At 49.8% G+C, this 20,266-nt stretch overlaps 1 protein-coding gene across 1 annotated transcript in view; it reads left to right on the top strand.

Moving 5' to 3' along the window:
* MICAL3 (microtubule associated monooxygenase, calponin and LIM domain containing 3) overlaps positions 1-20,266 on the top strand; it is a 2,050,293-nt gene that overhangs the window by 16,873 nt on the left and 2,013,154 nt on the right. The window lies entirely within an intron of this gene.

Here is a 20,266-nt window from a genome sequence, read left to right as displayed (position 1 = left end):
GGAATGGATCTGGTCAGTGAGCTGCCTGCCCCATCCCGGGGTGCACAGCGTCTTGTCCGTCTCTCAAAGTCGCCATGGGTGGAGGGGTGCAGCTCCACCAGGGACAGGCAGAGGAACAGTGACTCAAGGGGGCAAGACTGGCTGCTTTCAGTCCGGACCGCAATACTTCCTCACCAGCAAGCCAGTGACCTGGTGACAATGGGATTAACTTAGTTGGGGAAGAAATAGTGCCTCACCTGGTGCCCCGAGACCAGAGTAGTGACGTCACTAAACGTCAGGGGGCCTACCTGCAAAATACATGGACGGACCTCGATACCCCCACACCCCTCGCACCCATATACTCAGTCAGGAGCTCTTAGGCCAGTGTCCCGCCACCTGTGCACAGTGCCGGAGAGGGACCCTAGTAAAGCTTGTGGCGATAGAAAAGTGCTGGTACCTTAAGGGGGTTGTTGCAGATTGTTGAACCGCCACATCGGCCATAGGGTGCATTGTTAACATATTATTCCTACCGCGAAATAAAACAAAATTGCCCGTTTCTCCAATGTCTGCGCTGCACTGCTGTCTTACTTTGCTCGGAACGGTGCAAACTGAGAACAGAAGGAGTCCGTGGCAGAGACACTACAGCTGAGATCTCCGGTCCACTCCAAGCATTTTAGCACTGTTCCGGCCGGCAGGCTGCACAGTGCCAGCTCAACTGCAGGTCCTGGCTCCTGGCTCTGCTAGCTGCAAACGTGGCCCTGCCGGGGCACTAGTCAGGCTATGTTGATTGGGCAAATAAAACTCTAGTCTGGCTGAGACTCAGTCTCCAAGTGACGATCAGTAACCTTGCTGTGCAGTAATTGAAACAATGTAGCCAGCCCTTCCCAGAACGAGATGCCTGAGTCAGCACCTGAGCCTGCCACAACAACACGTGCTGCCTTCTAATACCAAATTAAAAAAGAACAGTTGATGGATGAAATGCTGAACCAATCAAACATTTACCCCCAGTCACAGATCTGGGTTAAATCCATTGTTTTTTTGGAGGCCACGCCATTCCAGTTTAGACCCAGCCATATGCAAATCAACATTGACCCTGTTCCCCCTGGGAACAGTCCAGCCAGAACTGCCAGGCCAGGTCTTCCCTGGGCCAGTAACAAGCATCCTAGAACCGGTTTAGGGGTTTCACCCCTCACCAGCCAGGCTAGCTTGAATCTGGTGGCTTAGCGAGCATGAGACCCACATCTGGGCATACCCTTCCCACTTAGGGCAACAAATGCAAAAAGAATAGATGTAGACGGAATGCTGAACCAATCAAACATTTACCCCCAGTCACACCCTAGGTTAAATCCATTGTTTTTTTTGCATGCCACGCCGTTCCAGATTAGACCCAACCATATGCAAATCAGCCTTGACCCTGTTCCCAATGAAGACAGTCCAGCTGAACTTCCAGGCCAGGTCTTCCCTGGAACAGAAACAAGCATCCTAAGACTCATTTCAGGGTTTCACCCCTCATCAGCCAAGCTAGCTAAAATCTGGTGGTGTAGCGAGCATGGGACCCATGTCTGGGTATACCCTTCCCACTAAGTTCTGCATTCCGTCCATCGTTTGTTTATCTTTTGCATCTCTCACTCTAAGTGTGCGGGGTATGCCCGGACATTGGTCTCGGGCTCAATGTACCTCTGGATTCAAGCAAGCCTGTGTGATGAGGGGTGAAACCCTGTAACTGGTCCTAGGATGCTTATTTCCGATCCAGGAAGGACCTGGATTGGCAGTTCGGGCTGGGCTGTTCCCATGAAGAACAGGGTCAAGACTGATGTGCATATGGCTGGGTCTAAACTGCGGTGACATGGTGAGCAAAAGAACGAGGGATTTAACCTAGATCTCTTGACTGCGGGTGAATGTTTTGATTTGTACTGCATTCCTTCCATCATATGTGTGTCTTTTGCTAATACCAAATTGGCAGTGGTACTTAAGCAGCACTCCGGCTGCTTGAAAGCTAAGGAGGCACAACAAGGCGTGACCAAGCATTTCAGTGCAGTGATGTGGACCACCACACTGAAATGTGTTAGTCTAACGCCAGATGTGTGGTACTTTTTTCTTTTTTTAAACTTCTTTTTATTAGTTTTTTTTCATGTTACTGAACAGCATTACATGTCTTCAATACAGTACAATATCATTTGATTCCATTGATACAGTGCGGTCATCACATTCAATGGACATCACATGTCTAGTTTGGGCAAACCTCATGCGAAAACAGTCATACTTGTACAAATGCAGTTCTATCAGAGCACAGCAAACACAGTTTGTTACACTTCTTATGATATTCACATGGATGCCTCATGTTGTCATGTCAGCTTTATCATTACATAAAGATAACTTACCCTGTCCCTCGACAGATTTCCCTGCCCCTACTAGTGTCAATTCTCCTACATAGTTCTGGCCTTCATCCCTCTCCAGGTTTCACAGGCTCACACCCCGTTCCATCACCTATATGTTATATTATGCTTTGGTCAGCCTATTCCTTCTGGTGAGAGATCAAATAACATGTTAATGGTGCCCATATGTCATTGGGCCTGGATGACACTGGTAACCGTTCCGCATAGGTAGCAAGTTGTTCCTGGCACTTAATCTGGTCCTCCAGCCATGTCTTGAACTTTGGTGCCCGGCCCCTGCCCCATCTGCAGGCCACCCTTCTTTTAGCCATTAGGAGCGCAATAACGGTAAATTTAAGATGTTCCGCCCTGAGGGGTTTAACATACCCAAGTATAGCCAGCAAGGGATCTGGCCGCACTGGGGTATCAATCATTACCTGTAATGCACCAAACACCGGGGCCCAGTAGTCCTTAACTGTCGGGCAATCCCAGGCTAAATGTAGTAAATCAGCTCCCTCAGTATGGAATCTGTTGCAATATGTCATTTGTCCTAAGCTTATATCTGTACATCTTAGCCGGGGTATAGTATAGTTTGTGCAAAAACTTGTAATGAATGATCCGGAGCCTACTACTGGCTGAGACTCTTTCCGTCTGCGAGCAGCAGAACTCACATTGGTCGTCAGTCAGGGCAGTTCTTAACTCCTCCCCCCCCCATTGCCTACGTGACTGTGTATCTGTAAATTCCTGGACTGATGTATAGATCTGTGACACTAGTTTCTTGTGTGTGGTCTTGCCCAGCACCATCTGAAGGGGGGCCAACGCCTGGGGCTCCTGTGGGAATTCCTGCGTTAATGATCGTACACCTTGCCTTAACCTAATGTAGAAGAAAATGTCTAGGGGCGTTGTCTTGAGTTTCTGGGAACATATGTTCGATGGTACGAAATTTCTGCTCATGGTACATATCCCCCCCCATGTAATTATGTTCGTTTTGCGCTTAAAGGCGTGGAATATTTCCTCCTGCAGGAGAGGCATAGTAGGGTGATAAGTCAGGGGAAGTAATGGCGAATATAACATAGGCATCCCTAGCATACGGCACAGGCGTTGCCAAGTTGGGATCGTGCACATAAGCGAGTTTGGTTGTCTCTCACCGGCTCCCACCTGTAGGTATAACGCTCCATCCAGAGGAACAGGGTGAGCCAGCCAATGTTCCGCCGCCACTCTTGGCATATATTTCGGTTGTTTGACCCAGTACCACACAAAGTGGGCCTGTGCTGCAGCGAAGTAGAGCTCGAAGTCCGGTATTCCAAACCCTCCCTTTGAGTAGGGCCACATCATCACCTCCCACTGCAGTCTCGATTGCTTACCCCCCCAGACTAGCCGTATTAACTGTTTTAAAAAATGCGTTCCCGGGTAGTAGGAAATATTCAAAAACAGGTACAAAAACTGTGGAAGTATCACCATTTTTATTAAAGACGCACAGCCAGCCATGGACAGAGGCACACTTACCCATCTCGACACACTCTGTCACTCGAGTCATAGTTGTCCCATAGTTCAGTCTCAAAAGTTCTCCCCTATCCCTAGTAACTGCAATATCTAGGTATTTTAAGACTTCCGTGCACCACTCTAGGGGATAGTCCATCGAAAACCTCTCCGTAGCATCTGTGAGCGGGAAAATGCTAGATTTCGCCCAGTTGATCTAAACCCTAGAGAGTCTCCCGAAGACTATGACTTCGCGCAGTATCGGGTTCAGGTTATTCCGTCGATCACGGACATATAGGGTAATGTTGTCCGCATAGAGGGACACAAGTATTTGACGCTGATGGAATTGCAGGGCCTTTTCACGATGGCACTGGTGTAACTTCGCCGCCAGCAGCTCCACAGCAATAGCAAACAGTAGAGGGGACATCCGGCACCCCTTCCTTTTCCCCTCGTTATATTAAACGCTCGAGATACATTTTATTTATTTATTTTATTTAAAGAGTTTTATATAGCGCTGGCTAGACCCGAAGGTATCAGAGCGCTTTACATGAGAATCAACAAAGTCACAGAGAAAGTTCAACAATTACACAATACATCCAAAAAAATAGGCAATACAATTAGGAGAGGAGAGAAAGGAGAGAGAAAAGTAGTGGGGGGGGCAGGGGAGGTGAGAAAGGGAGAATAAGGGAAGAGACAATAAGGAGAGACGGAAAGAAGTCTGTCTAAAGACCGACTGGGTAGGTGACGACCAAGGAGGGAATCCACTGCCCATCTCCCCTATAGCTAAACCAAGTACCTCCATCGGGCATCAGACAAAATAGTTCAGTCTCAATACATTGAGAGAGGAGGGAAGGAGAGACATAAATAGAGGGAGGATGGGGAGGAGATGACAGGAGAGATGGAAGGAAGTGCAACCATGTGGTTCAACAATATACCAGAAAAGGATCAACAAGTAAACATTATATCAAACAATCAGCAATACATTAGGGGTGGAGAGAAAGTAGAGGGTTAGGGGAGGAGAGAAAGTGAGGATCAGGGAAGAGACAACCGTAGAGACGAAAGGAAGTCTGTCTAAAGACCGACTGGGTAGGTGACGACCAAGGAGGGAATCCACGGCCCATCTCCCCTATAGCTAAACCAGGTAGCTCCATCGGGCATCAGACAAAATAGTTTGGTCTCAATACATAGAGAGAGAAGGGAAGGAGAAACATAAATAGACGGAGGAGGAAAGAAAGTGCAACAAGGTGGTTCAGCAATATCCCAGAAAAAGATCAACAGGTAAACATTATATCAAACAATCAGCAATACATTAGGGGAGAAGAGAAATGAGAGAGAACGTAGTGGGGGGTGGGGGAGGAGAGAAAGTGAGGATAAGGGAAGAGACAACCGTAGAGACGAAAGGAAGTCTGTCTAAAGACCGACTGGGTAGGTGACAACCAAGGAGGGAATCCACTGCCCATCCCCCCTATAGCTAAACCAAGTAGCTCCATTGGGTATCAGACAAAATAATTCATTCTGAAAACATTGAGAGAGGAGGAAAGGAGAGAAATAAATAGAGGGAGGAAGGGTGTAAAGGGGCAGGTGGAGTGGGAGTAACTGAGTCTGAGGCTTTGATCAAGGATTTTAAAGAAGGCTTTATTTTTATGTAGGCTTTTCTTCTCTTGCTTGTCAGTCTTTCTCTAGCGAAAACTGCAGGATCCGATTTTACGTTCTTGAGAGGCTCCAGGATGACTATGCCGGTCAGGTCGTGGCCTCGAGGTGGTCCGACGATCCAGGAACCCAAAATATACAGGGAGAGAAGAGAACAGAAAGAATGGGGTTACTGGGACGTTCGATCACGTCTCTGTGGGACCGGGTTTGAGGGAAACCAAGTGCTCAGGTGTATTGTACAGCTATATCGAGTGCTCTGGTGCTCGTGGGGGGGGGGGGGTATGGTGTCTCACACGGCTGTACAGTGTTTTACACTAGCGGGCAGGTTCTACTCGGCAGGCTGCAAACGCCGTCCCACCCAACCAGCTACCTTGCCCCGTACCTCTGAGAGCCACGCTCCTCCCGCGGGAACGTGGCGAAGCGGCTCGTGGGGACGTTGGCCTCCTGGCTTGCTGTAATCGCCTGGGCTCGTCTCGTCCTCTTCCTCCCACGCTGTCCTCAAGGATCCTCGACCGTACACTCCTTCTCCGCTCGCCAACACCTTCTTCCTCCGGGGATACGACGTCCGTCCTCTTCTGGGTTCGTCCTTCTTTTGGCTCAGCTGATCCAATGATGTCAGAGAGGGGAGGAGTCTCGTCACTCTGGAAGGCGCTGTTAAAGGCGCCCAGTCCCTTGTCTTCATCGTGGTCCCAACAGTGTCCGCTTTCCTTAGTTAGCCAATCGTCCTCCAGGTATGGGGAGTTGCGCTGTTGAGAGGGGAGAGAAATGGGTGACAAGGGGACCTCTGACCACCAATCATGGTGTAGGTGTTCCGCAGAGTAACGTCCCGCCCCGTCACAAAGGGGAGGAGATGACAGGAGAGACGAAAGGAAGTGCAACAATGTGGTTCAACAATATACCAGAAAAAGATCAACAAGTAAACATTATATCAAACGATCAGCAATACATTAGGCGAGGAGAGGAAAGAGAGAGAAAGTAGTGGGGGGGTAGGGGAGGAGAGAAAGTGAGGATAAGGGAAGAGACAACCGTAGAGGCCTGGTATACAGTAGTTTGATCCAGGATAAAAACTGGGGTGGAAACACAAATCCGTCTCATAACCGCAAAAATATAGCCCCACTCCACAGAATCGAATGCCTTAGTGGCATCTTAAAAAACTGCCCCTATAGGAAGTTCCGGGGAGATAGTATTTATAATGGCAAAGAGTGTTCTTAAATTATGGGACGTGGATCTTCCTGGCACAAAACCAGACTGATCCATCAGGATCAGGTTTTCCATCAGTAGGCTCAACCTCGTTGCGATGAGTTTAGCCAGGATTTTCGCATCGCAATTAAGGAGCGATAGCGGCCTATATGAGTCGCAGAGTTCTGGGGACTTACTCGGCTTCAACAAGGACAATATGAGGGCTTCCCGCATAGTGGAAGGGGCATGACCCACGTCCAGAGCATCCTCATACACTTCTCTAAAGACGGGAGCCATAATATCAATGTACATTTTATAAAATTCGATTGGAATCCCATCTGTTCCCGTGGCTTTACCTGATTGCATACTCATTATGGCTTCTCTCATTCAAATGTCGCACATAAAAATGCTCTCTGCCCATCACTTAGCCATCCCAACACTACATCTCCCAAAAATCCATCTAAGTCAATCTCACCCAGCCCTGTAGTGGTATAGAGCGTGCTGTAATGCTCCAGAAATGTATTAAGTACAGTGGCCTTTACCCAACATATTTCCCCACCCAAATTCTTTACTTCCGTGACGTACAGTGAGCAGTGCGAGCCCTTCACCCTCTGTGCCAACATCTTCCCGGATCTATCCCCCTCACCACAGCTCCTTGCGATCCAGTATTTGTCTTTAAATCTCCCTTCCCTTTGTGCCTCTTCCATGTATAAAGGGAGTTTGTCTCGAAAGACAGTTTGCGTGGCTCCCTCAGGGATCTCGGCCAGCGCAGTCTCCAGATTTTTGAGGTTCCTTTCCAACGCTCGTAGCGTAGCCTGTATATCTTTAAGTACTCCAGCACCCTTCGCTATACAGAACCCCGCATTGTAACTTTAAATGCTTCCCATACTATTTCCACACTCTGGACCGAGCCCCTATTCCTCCGGAAGAAATCACTAATCTCCTTACGCAGTTCCTCCTGGAAGACCGCGTCAAGCAAGGCAGAGGCACAAAGTGTCCAGGGTCTGCGCGGCATGTTAAAATCAGTAGATGAAAGTGCCAGAAGCACCGGTGCATGATCAGAGTATGTCTGTGCAAGGTGTGTAACAGCAGCTATCCCCAGGGTCAATCCCCTAGTCACAAAGAAATAATCCAATCTAGCCCATTAGTGCGCCAGCGCTGTGAAATGAGTACCCTCTTATGTATGTAGATGGGCATGCCTCCAAGCGTCCGTTAGCTGATAGGTCGTAATAATTTCTTTTAGGACAGTCTGGGCTTTTGTATAATGACGCGGCGTGGGGGGGGACCTATCCATGTTGGGACAGTATGTGACATTGAAATCCCCCCCCAAATTACATGAGTAGAATCCAATTCGAATATCCTTGCCCAAAGTGCATCAAAGAACCCAGGTACATCTGTGTTCGGCCTATAACAGGCCAGAGTAACTGATTGGGACCCCATCCTCCCCCATGCTATGCAGTACCTGCCTTCCGAGTCCCATGATGCTCCCGCCAGTTGAAATGGAGCATGTTTCTTAATCAATACCGCAGTACCTCTGGCTTAAGAGGAGTAAGAAGAACATTTTCTATCCCCAGCCCATCTACTAGCAAAAAGGTTTGGAGTGTTTCGTGGGCAGTGCGTCTCTTGTAACATTGCAATGTGTACTTTATGCCTATCTAGGTACGAAAGAATCTGCCTCTTCTTTCTGGTATCCCCCAGGCCTCGTACATTCCATGATATATTCAAAGGGCCTATTGCTGCCTCAGCCATATTCTCCTATTGTGTACCTTCCTTGTAGTGGAGATCTGAGGCCACAGTGCTGTAATGGTGCCCTATCCTTCTTCATACATGCCATGTGATACTGATGCCGCATACTGTATTGTTACAGAACCCAGATATGTCCATTAGTATATGTCTTAAGCACACCTCTGTGCAAACATCCGATCGCCCACCCTATTTCCCCCCTCCCCTCCACCCACTGAAGCAACCCAATCTTGCCAGTATCCAACACCCCCTCGCCCTCCCCAACAAAACAAAACATTTCTCAAATTCTCCAGCATCTAGCATGCCGTGTACTGTTATGGGGGTACTCACACTGAGGGACATCTCTAGAGGGCCACACCATGACTTCTCCCTTTTTTGTCCCACCCCTAGTGTTACCTCAGGGACCCATCACTGGGGGTGAAGAGCCTGAATTGCAACTTCCTTAAACAACTGGTATAGCCTGCAGTGTTCCTCACATGAGTCTCTGCCACATGCGCTCATACCCCATTTTCCTGTCATAGTCACCACCATGTGTCTCTGCTGCAATCGCGGTCTCCCGTCTTCGACTCTCTCAGGGGATGAGTGCGGAAAAGTACCAGGGCTGCTGCTCTTGCACCGCCGTCGTTTCACGGACCGGAGGAACTCTTCCACTTGGTGAGGATTAGTAAAGAAACGCTGTTTCCCCTGGTGCGTCACCCTTAGTTTGCCTGGGTAGAGCAGTGCAGAGTCTATTCGTGCTTCACGCAGTTTTTTCTTTACATCGAGAAGTTTACGTCCTTCTCTTGCACCATTGGTGTAAAGTCTGGATAGATTGAAAACTCATTACTATCATAGTTCATGGTTTGTTTGTGCCGGGCTGCACGAAGGGCCACATCTCCGTCACGATAATTTAATAGTCGCGCTATTATGGGACGCGGGGGGGTGCCCGGCGCCTGTCTTGGTCCGAGGGATGTGTGGGCACGTTCGACTATAAATTGTGACGAGAACCCTCTGCCCCGATCGTAGCCACCAGTAGCTTCTCCACATACTCGTCCATTTTACCAGTGTTGGCGGATTCCGGAATTCCTATTACCCGTTTGTTGTTCCTGCGGCTGCGGGCTTCCAAATCCTCGTTGTTGGCCGCTATTGTTCTAAGGATTTTATCCATGCACGCAAGCTGAGCGGTGTGCCCCGCCGTCGTGTCATCGTTGTCAGAGATCCTCCTCTCCGTTTCCTTAATACGCTCCTCATGGGCATCTAACTTGTGCGCTATGGCATCCATTCTAGAGGACATGCGATCCACCTTATCTACCACTGTCGCGAATCCTGGCATCATTTCTTGCAGGATATTGTGAATATCTGAATTCTGGGGCGCTGTGCCCCATTACTTCAGCCCTCCTCTTCCGCCTCTTGCTTATCTTTCTTGGAACGAGCCACTTTCTTGGCTGTCTCAAATGTGATTTTCAGTTCCCTGGTGTCTGGCTTCCCCATAGCATCTTCAGCTCTTCGCATATATGAGGTATATTAAAATTCCTGCCCCCCAGGCCAGACTGTCCGATCACAGCAGCCCACCCTCAGGACTGTTGGCTCCGCTGTGCAGACCTTTGGTGCACCTATGGGTTATGCGTGCCACTTTCCCGCCTTTTCCACCTTGCCACGCTATTTACAACACACTGGATTGCCCGGACGTCCAAGCTCTTAGATAATGCTACCAATCATTAGGTTCTGGTTTACTTCGACGCAGTGCAACAGCCAGAAGTGTATGGCGTCTGCAGTCTCCATCTCCTAGTGCCAAACAGGTTTCTGCCCCTCAATGCCATCTCCAATCATTGCCCAGTGCCACTAGTGCTTCCTTCGGCTTTGCTACACAATTCAGAGCTCCGGGACGCTGTCTCTGTCGTATCAAACGCCTCTGTAATCACTCCCAGTGAGCTGTCCTCTACCTCCAAGCTGCATACAGCGAGCCACAGGACATGCGCTCGCTTTGAGGACCGGATAATGTGCAGTTACCGTCGTGCCTCGGGGAGCCCTCCCCGCTGGATGCTGACACCAGGCATTCCCTTCTCTGGCCGCTGATTCGCCCCCCGCGGTGCTCTCCTCCCGGTTCCGGCCGTATCACCGCAGTGCTGTCACAAGTCTGCCGTCCGCTGTGGCACACTTTAAGGCAGCTACCCCAGGTCGTTCGAATGGAGAGGGCTCCACTGTCTTCTCTTCCCAGTCCTACCCGACACTGCTCACCTCAGAGTCTGTTGTCTGCACAGACTCTCACCGATCCAGCGCCTCCACAGCTCCACAGCGGTTCGAGCCTCCTGCTGCACCCTTCGCGGCCCGCGCGCCGTTAATCCGACCCCGGCCTCACTTAGATTCGCCCTCCCGCTCCCAGCATCCACCAGGCTGCAGGGCTCTCGCCGGTCCAACCTTCAAATGCACAGCAGAGCTCGAGGCAGCCTCCGATCAGGCTCAAACTTTCACCGAACGAGCTTTATGGAAGTTGCTTTGTGTCGCTGAAGTCGCAGGTATTTTACACTCCAGTTGATAGGATAAATGACAGGATTAATAGTTATGGCAGCAGGAGCCTCACATGTGCCCGGCCATACTGCTCGTGCGCCCTCTAGCTCCCCCTCGGATGTGTGGTACTTGGCAGGGCTGCACTCTTGAGTGTCAAGTAACTCTCCCTCCATTTCAAACACTAATTTTTAGGTCTCGCCTAGCGATGCAGCGCATTCGCTGCTCGCTTGCGTTATCTATTGTCGTTGGGTTTGCTTCGGAAGTGGGGTGGAAGCTCCACCCATGCTTTTGATTGGTGCGCATCATAAATGCTCTCTTTTCATTGCAAGGGAGGCATGTTTGTTCCCTCCCTGTCTCCTGTTTTCCTCGCCCACCCGGACTGGATATTGTGCACACGCACAGCGTCTCTTTTGCTCGTGGCGTCTCTTCCGCCTTGGTGTGTGGTAATAGTGGCTCTCTGTTGGCTTTCAGTCCCCGGACTGGATATTGTGCTTGTACACTGTACCAGTCAGTGCAGGCAAGAGCAGTGGCTCTGTCTCTTGCCTCTCAGTACCCACACTGGATTTCACTCACTTAACCATAGCGTCTCTGTGGCACAATTGGACTGATTGAAAAGGAGGGGGTGAGGTGTCAATCCTTCGCTATCGGGAGTGTCATTGCAGGTATGAAAATTCTAAAACAACAAGCGAAGGCGCGTTCGTAAGCCTCGTCAGTTTTCAATACCATAACTCATGAGGGCGATACACACGGCCCTCTGTTGGTTAGCTGCTACTTTATCCCGCCTTCTTCAAAACCGAAACCTAAATCTCACGGACGGGGCGTGGCTCCCTCTCCCGCACAGCTGGTTTCAGCTCATTCACTTTGCCTTGGAAACTGAACTATGCCTGCAGCTAAACACTTGGGACAGAAATAGGTGACTTACAACGCAGATGGCTACGCACTGAATGTCTGATCCCTCATACTTTTTTGCAGTAGCTGGCCGCAGACCTACCTCTGTCCGCCATGTTCCTGAATTAGCACCATGGCCCCGTGGCTGCCAAAGGAAAAAATAAGGGCACCGGCGGCTTCTGCCACCAGCGCGAGCAGACCTCAGTTAGCTGCGTGCTGTACAATACCCCGAAGACGAGGTGGCGGTGCACTTCAACTGCATGGTAAGAGCTATTGGGGACGTGTGGATAAGTCCCTTCTTTGTTCTTCTCTTCTGTCCTCTCGTCCTGATTTTGCTGGGTTTTCTCTCCATGACCAGGCCACGGCAGTTAACCACTGGCTCTCTTCTGCCTGTGAAAACTTGACGCCTCCATGATTTTAACAGATGGTTTTCACCTGAGTTAAAATTTAAAAAACTGGCTCTAAGGCGAGCGGAACGCCAATGGAGGCTTGGTTACTGCCCTACTTTAAAATCTATTTATCGCACCTTACTCAATGATTACAAAAAATCTTTTTTTTTTTTAGTAGTATTTACTTTATTCAATGGAAAATTCATCATAAAAGTATACAGTTTATAAAATACATAAAAAGATAAGAGTAGGGACACAGCACTAGTGTATATGCAAACATCCTCCTATACTACTCGGTTTAAATTATCTAAAATCAAGCTCAGAGCTTGTTACATAAAAACCATAAAAACAATTCATATCATACTACTGTCAATCAGTTAGGTTAAATGAGTGGAACGCTTTGCCTTCTTAGTGCGGGTCTGCCATGCACTACCCAGAAATTTGGCTACCCCACACACCACAGCAGTAGAAGATGTGTCAGTACAAAGGACCCGTAGGGCCATTTTGTTACATCTAAGGCCTAGCCCCATGCATACAGGTTTTAACCATATTTTCCTAGCAACCCTGTAAGCCGGGCAGGCAAACAAAAAGTGCGCTACTGACTCATTAGGGGCTGCACAGCCGGGACATGATTTAGGGAGAACACCATTACTTTTCCACCCAGAAGAAAAGTCATTCACCGGCAAAGTCCCGTGCCTGAGTTTGAGGTAAAGTGCTCTGTCCAAGGGTTTCTCAAAGTCAAGGAAGGGTTGAATTGAATTGAATTGAATTGAAACTGCACTTGTATAGCGCTATCTACCAGGAGGCCTCGTAGCGCTTATGACTGGAAACTTACTTAGCGCGGGCTCAGGGCAGATCAGCAGGATTTAGCATACAGGTGAGTTTTCAGGGCTTTTCTGAAGGAAAGATGATTGGTAGTTCCTCGAAGGGATACAGGAAGGGTGTTACAGAACTTAGCCGCAGTGTGTGAAAAAGAGCGGCCTCCCCAGCGGGCTTTCCTGACTCTGATGGAGGCGGCCAGCTGGAGGGTACAGGATCGGAGGGAGCGTGACGGAACATAGGGAGTGACCAAGGGCTGTAAATTGCAGGGCCAAGGTGATGGAAGGCTTTGTGTAGGATACACATAGCTTTGAATTGTACTCTAGCCGCTATGGGGAGCCAATGAAGTTCCCTTAGGGCATTCCTTGCTGACTGCCAGCGAGGGAGATTGTAGAGTAAACGAGCCGCACTGTTTTGGGTGACTTGGAGCTTCTGGATGACAAAGGAGGGGGCTCCCATATAGAGGATGTTCCCAAAGTCCAGGCGAGATAGTATAAGAGCCTGGACTAGGATCCTCCTTGCCTGAAATGGAAGCAAAGGGAGCACCTTCCGCAACATCCTCATCAATCCAAAACCGGTAGCTGCGGTCTTTGTGGCTTGGGCTGAGAAGTTCAAGGCTGTGTCGAACCAAATCCCCAAGCTTTTTATTTGGGGCTTGGGAACGGGGGGCGGGCCCAAACATGGAGGCCAGATGGATGCAAAGACAGAGGGAGAGGGGTTACCCAATAAGATGACATCTGTCTTCTCCCCGTTAAGTTTTAAACGGGAAGTCAAGTCAAGTCAAGTCAAGAAGATTTGTATAGCGCGCTACATACCCATAGGGTCTCAAGGCGCTTGAGGAAGGATGGGGAGTTACTTGTCGAATAACCACGTTTTGAGTTGTTTTCTGAATGCTAGGTGGTTCTGAGTAAGGCGAAGGTGAGTGGGAAGTGAGTTCCAGGTTTTAGCTGCCAGGTAGGAGAAGGATCTACCTCCCATGGTGGTTTTGTTGATGCGAGGTACAGTGGCAAGGGCTTGGTTGGAGGATCGTAGCTGGCGGGAGGGGGTGTAGAAGGAAAGTCGTGTGTTGAGGCATTCGGGTCCGATTTCGTAGAGTGCTTTGTGTGCGTGGGTTAGGAGCCGGAAAGTAATTCTCTTATTGATGGGGAGCCAGTGGAGGTTTTTCAGGTGACCAGAGATGTGTTCTTTACGCGGGATGTCTAATATGAGCCTGGCTGAGGCGTTCTGGATGCGTTGGAGTTTATTCTGGAGTTTTGCGGTGGTACCGGCGTAGAGGGTGTTTCCGTAGTCCAGTCTGCTCGTGACCAGAGCGTGGGGGACTGTTTTTCTAGTTTCGGTGGGGATCCAGCGAAATGTTTTTTTGAGCATGCGAAGGATGTTGAAGCAAGGTGAAGAAACGGCGTTGACTTGTCTGTTCATCGAGAGTGAGGAATCCAGGATGACGCCCAGGTTCCGTGCGTGGTCCGTCGGAATGGGTGCTTTTCCAAGGGCCTCTGGCCACCAAGAGTCATCCCAGGCGGAGGGGGAGGTGCCTAGGATGAGGACTTCTGTTTTGTCTGAGTTCAGTTTCAGACGGCTGTGCTTCATCCATTCGGCTACTTCTTTCATTCCTTCATGCAGGTTGGTTTTGGCGGTGTTAGGGTCTCTGGTGAGTGATAGGATCAGTTGAGTGTTGTCGGCGTAGGAGATGATGTTGAGGTTGTGTTGGCGTGCGATGACCGCGAGGGGGCTCATGTATACGTTGAAGAGGGTGGGGCTGAGGGAAGATCCTTGTGGTACGCCGCAGATGACTTCAGTGGCTTCTGACTTGAATGGTGGAAGGCGGACTCTCTGGGTTCTTCCGGTGAGGAACGAGGTGACCCCTTCCAGTGCTTTTCCTTGGATTCCGACGTTTCTGAGGCGTTGTAAAAGGGTGCTATGACAGACCGTGTCGAAGGCTGCGGAGAGGTCGAGGAGGATGAGGGCGACTGTGTCTCCATTGTCCAGTAGAGTTCGAATGTCGTCTGTTGCTGCGATGAGGGCGGTTTTAGTGCTGTGCTTGGCTCGGAAGCCGGATTGTGAAGAGTCGAGGGATTTGTTGGTTTCGAGGAATGCGGCGAGCTGGTTGTTGATCGCTTTCTCGATGACTTTGGCAGGGAATGGAAGGAGTGAGATAGGGCGGTAGTTTTTGAGTTCGGAGGGGTCAGCTGTGGGTTTCTTCAGGAGGGCGCTGAGTTCGGCATGTTTCCAGCTTTCCGGGAAGATTGCGGAGTTGAGGGAACAGTTGATGACGTCTCGGAGGTGCGGTGCAATAATGGAGTCTGCTTTGTTAAAGATGTGGTGAGGGCATGGGTCTGTGGGGGATCCTGAGTGGATAGAGTTCATCAGACGGATGGTGTCCTTAGTGGAGATTGGCTTCCAGTCATTGAGGATGTTCAGGGGGGGTGGGGTTCCTGCGGGGGGTTGGGAGGGTTGGTCTTCGGGTCGGTTGTCGAAGCTGTTGTGGATGTCTGCAATTTTGTTGTGGAAGAATGAGGCTAGGGAGTCGCAGAGGGCTTGAGAGGGGGTGATGTCGTTGGAGTTGGCTGAAGGGTTGGTAAATTCCTTGACGATGTTGAATAATTCCTTGCTGTTGTGGGCGTTGTTATCCAGTCTGTCCTTGAAAGCGGCTTTCTTGGCATTCCGAATTAGTTGGTGGTGTATGCGGGTGGCGTTTTTGGAGGCGTCCTTGGTGCTGGTGGTTGGGTCTTTTTTCCAGGCCTTCTCAAGGGAGCGACAGAGTTTCTTGGATTTCTTAAGATCATCGTTGAACCAGGAGGCCTTCTTGCTGCTTACTTTGATTTGTCGTTTTTTCAGTGGTGCTAGGATGTCGGCGCTGTTGGATAGCCATTGGGTGAAGTTTGTTGCTGCTTGGTCTGGGTTTGAGGAGTGGGCTGGGGGGGTTTTGAAGAAGCGATGAGGAGATCTGGTCGATGGTGATTTTGTTCCAGTTTGTTTGCAGAGTAGGTTGAGGATGGTTGTTGGATGTGGGCTTGTTGTAGGTAAAGTGAACACAGCTGTGGTCAGTCCAAAGGAGAGCTGTGGTGTGGCTGAAGGAGATATGTTTGCTGGAGGTGAAGATGGGGTCGAGTGTGTGACCTGCGATGTGGGTGGGGGTAGTGACAAGCTGTTTAAGTCCGAGGTTGGCGAGGTTGTCCAAAAGGGTGGTGGTGTTGCGGTCGTTGTTCTTTTCAAGGTGAAAGTTGAGGTCTCCCAAAAGGATGTAGTCCTTGGAGGGGAGCGCGTGTGGAGTGATGAAGTCCGTGATGTCTTCACTAAATTGTGCGCGGGTCCTGGTGGCCTGTAGAGGAGGGTGCCTCTGAGTGTGGTCTTGGGGTCGATGTGGATTTGGAAGTGAAGGTGTTCAGAATTGGCGAGATTAATGTCTGAGCTGGTTGAGATACGGAGGGATTTCTTATGGACGATAGCGATGCCTCCTCCTGTGTGGCCTGTACGGTCCTTGCGAGTGATCTTATATCCTTCCGGGATGGCAATGGTGATGTCTGGGGCTGATGCGGCGTTCATCCATGTTTCCGTTAGGAAGGCGACGTCCGGAGAGATGGTGTCTAGTAGATTCCAGAGGTCAATGGCGTGCCTGTGGACCGAGCGGGTGTTGAGCAGGATGCATTGTAGGTTGTTTGGGTCGGCTATCTGTTGTGTGTTCGTAGAAGAGGAGTTGTTCTTGGTGCCGTCTAACTTGCAGGAGTTACAGGAAAAGGGTCCATGGGTGTGTCCAGGGGCGGCTTGGAAGCAGTTGGGGGAACGGCTGGGGTTGAGGGCTAGGAGGGTGGTGGCATCGTAAGTAATGCGAGAGGGGTGGATATTTCGAGGACCAGGGGCACTGGCGCTGGGCGCGGTCCAGGCGCGGACGGGCGTAGACGAGCTTACCTTTGGCGCACCTTCGGCGCGACTGGGACGCGAACGCTGCGCGTGGACGCTGTGCGCAAATGCAGCGGTCATATATGGATGGTGAAGGGGGGAGGGGCGAGGGCGGCTCAGCTGGGAGGCGGGGCGGGCTCAAGGGAACGGAGCACAACAACAACAAAAACAAAATGGAGGGGAGGGCAGAGCAGGGCGCCGGGGGATATCGCTGAAATAATGTGCAGGTCAATTTCAGAGCAAGCCAGCAAAGCAGCGACCAAGCAATCTAAACGCTAGTAAATTCCTGGCGCTATTAAAACAAACTTTGTCACAATGCAGCGTAACGATACGATACCACGTCTCAGCACAGAGACAGGGGAGCGACCACTCAGGGCAGGAGCGAAGAATGGATCACAGCGCTGCGAGGTCAGGGGACGCTGTATATTGGTAGTGGGAGGGCGGCTCAGCTGGGAGGCGGGGCAGGCTCAAGGGAACGGAGCACAACAACAACAAAAACAAAATGGAGGGGAGGGCAGAGCAGGGCGCCGGGGGATATCGCTAAAATAATGTGCAGGTCAATTTCAGAGCAAGCCAGCAAAGCAGCGACCAAGCAATCTAAACGCTAGTAAATTCCTGGCGCTATTAAAACAAACTTTGTCACAATGCAGCGTAACGATACAATACCACGTCTCAGCACAGAGACAGGGGAGCGACCACTCAGGGCAGGAGCGAAGAATGCATCCATCTGGCAACAGCCTCCAGACAGGGGCCTAGGGTGTTGGACGATACCTCCGAGTGGTCTAAAGAGACCACCAGTTGGGTATCGTCCGCGTAGGTGACAATACGCACACCGAAGGGATGGACAATCCTGTCTAGGGGTTCCATGTAGGCATTAAACAGGGTGGGGCTCAGGGAAGAGCCCTGAGGAACCCCACACCTGAGTGGATGTTTAGGTGACACCGCCTCGTCCTCAAAGACCTGGAAGAAGCGGTCAGCCAGGAAGGATGTCAGCCAGTCCAGGGCCGGGCCCGACACGCCCATGTCCGCCAGTCGTTGTAATAGCGTGACATGGTTGACCGTGTCGAACGCGGCGCTGAGGTCTAATAAGATGATGGCGACTTTGCCACCCTGGTCTAACACTGCTCTTGCTTCCTCTGTTACCGCTAGGAGGGCGGTTTTGGTCCCATGTGGGGGCGAAACCTTGTCTGAGAGGCACGTAGAAGGCTATTTGACTCCAAATAGTTCCAACTTCATTATCCATTTGATCTCCAAGAATCGCCTGGAGAGGGGTCCCCCTTCACTCCTGCGTATGGTCGACTCATGTACCCAGTCCCAATAAAGTTTCTTAATCACTGCCTTAGAGGGCGGTGTTTGGCTCAACCATGTTTCGCCTAGGCCCAGTTGCACAACCATCTGTCTCAGGTTGCACAGCCACTTGATTTTGTTACCTGTATTGAGCAAGATAAGTTCATCTAGAACTGCAGCATAATTATCTATAATATAAGCTATTCTTTCTGCCAAATAGGACTACTTCACATCAAAAATTCTCCTCTCCTCTAATAAATCTAAGGACATCTTTTCTATTGTTCATGACCTTGCTACATCTACAAGGGCTACCCCTAAACCCTTCCCTTCACAAGCTCTTTGTAATTCCCTCAATGAGTATTTCATTGAGAAAGTCACTACTATTAAATCAAATATTCCCCCTCCCTCTCCCAATTTTGTCTGCCCTGTTCCTCAGTCCAACATCCAATCTTTGGACCAGTTTCCTCACATCTACAGGGGAAATGTTTCTATTTTGCTTTCTAAAGTTAAATCGGGCTCCCCTACTGATAGTTGTCAAGTTTACCTACTGAAGGAGGTCCTCTCCGCCTGTCCTGATTCCCCCCCCCTTTCTTTGCTGAACAACTCTCTCACATTGGGGGTGGTCCCTGACCTTTTCAAATCTGCTAAAGTTATACCCATTTTGAAGAAGACTGGGGCAGACCCCACCCTCCCTTCTAGCTTTCGTCCCATTTCTTTACTCCCCTTTTATGGGAAGCTTCTAGAGAGCCACGTTACATCCTGTCTAAGCCAGTTTGTTGAGACCTCTAATTTTTTGGACTCTCAACTGAGTCTGTCATTCTTACGGTTCTCGATGAACTTAGACGTGGCTCCGACGTGAAATCCTTCCGGGCCTTGGTCCTTTTGGATCTCTCGGCAACATTTGACATGGTCGACCATGTTATTTTGGTCGATCGTGTCAAGAGTGCTGGCCTACGGGGATCCGCTTTGGCTTGGATCTCCTCATTTTTGGAGAACCGTTATCAGGTGGTCCAGTTAGCTGGCTTTTCAGCCACAGCCTGCCCCGTCACTTGTGGTGTCCCTCAGGGTTCTTCTTTTTTTCCCCTTCTTTTCAATCTTTATATTCTTCCTCTTATCTTGGCCCTTCACAAACTGGACGTCACCGTTTTTAATTACGCTGAAGATCTCCAGCTCATCTTTAATATCTCATCTTCCACCTTTTCCATTCTAATTTTCAATCTGTCATGACCTTTATCAGCGACTGGATGAGCATGAACCACCTCAAGCTCAATTCAGATAAGACTGAGCTAGTCCTTAACGGTGGTGTCCTTAGTCGCTGGTCTTCTACCTTCTGGCCCTCCTCCCTTGGTTCTCCCCCTTCTCCTTCTCACACCGTTAAAAGCTTAGGCATCAAAGTCAGCAGTGACCTTTCTATGCATCACCAAGTCAGTGCTGTGGTGTCCTCATGTTTTCTTAATTTGCGCATTATACGCAAGATCTCCCATTTTTTTCCATCAAGGCGCTCAAATTGATTTTGTTAGCTATGGTTATCTCGCGTCTGGATTACGCGAATGCCCCGTATGTCGGTATACCCGCCTACGAGCTCTGCCGTCTTCAACTTATTCAAAATCAAGCCGCAAGGCTAGTCTTTAAACTTCCTAAATCCCATCACACCACTTCTCTTCTTAAATCCCTTCACTGGTTACCCCTCACTGAACGCTCTTTGTTTAAGCATGGTTGCTTGATCTTTAAGGCATTAGCTGGATCTGCCCCTTTATTTGTGTCCTCCAAACTCAAGCCTTACATTCCTACCCGTGATCTTCGTTCCTCAACTAAAAATGTATTGCATGTCCCCTGCTTTAAAAGGAAGAAACATGGTGACCGGTGTTTTTCCTATCTTGCCCCTGCCTTTTGGAACTCCTTACCGTTTACTATTAGAACTATGGCTTATTACATGGAGTTCTGCAAACTGCTGAAAACCTGGCTGTTTTCACAAGCCTTCGCTGTGTGAGTAGTTCTCCTCTCACATCTGTCCTTCGCGCCAAGAAACCGATTGGTCATCGTGCGCTCAATAAATTCCTTTCAATTTCATTTTCTAGAGGCGTCCGGTTGTGGTTG

This window comes from Lissotriton vulgaris, chromosome 1_2, assembly GCF_964263255.1.
Source record: "Lissotriton vulgaris chromosome 1_2, aLisVul1.2, whole genome shotgun sequence".
NCBI classification, from domain to species: Eukaryota; Metazoa; Chordata; class Amphibia; order Caudata; family Salamandridae; genus Lissotriton; species Lissotriton vulgaris.
Note: the sequence above shows the minus strand (reverse complement) of the source record. Positions and strands in the feature narration are given on the sequence as shown.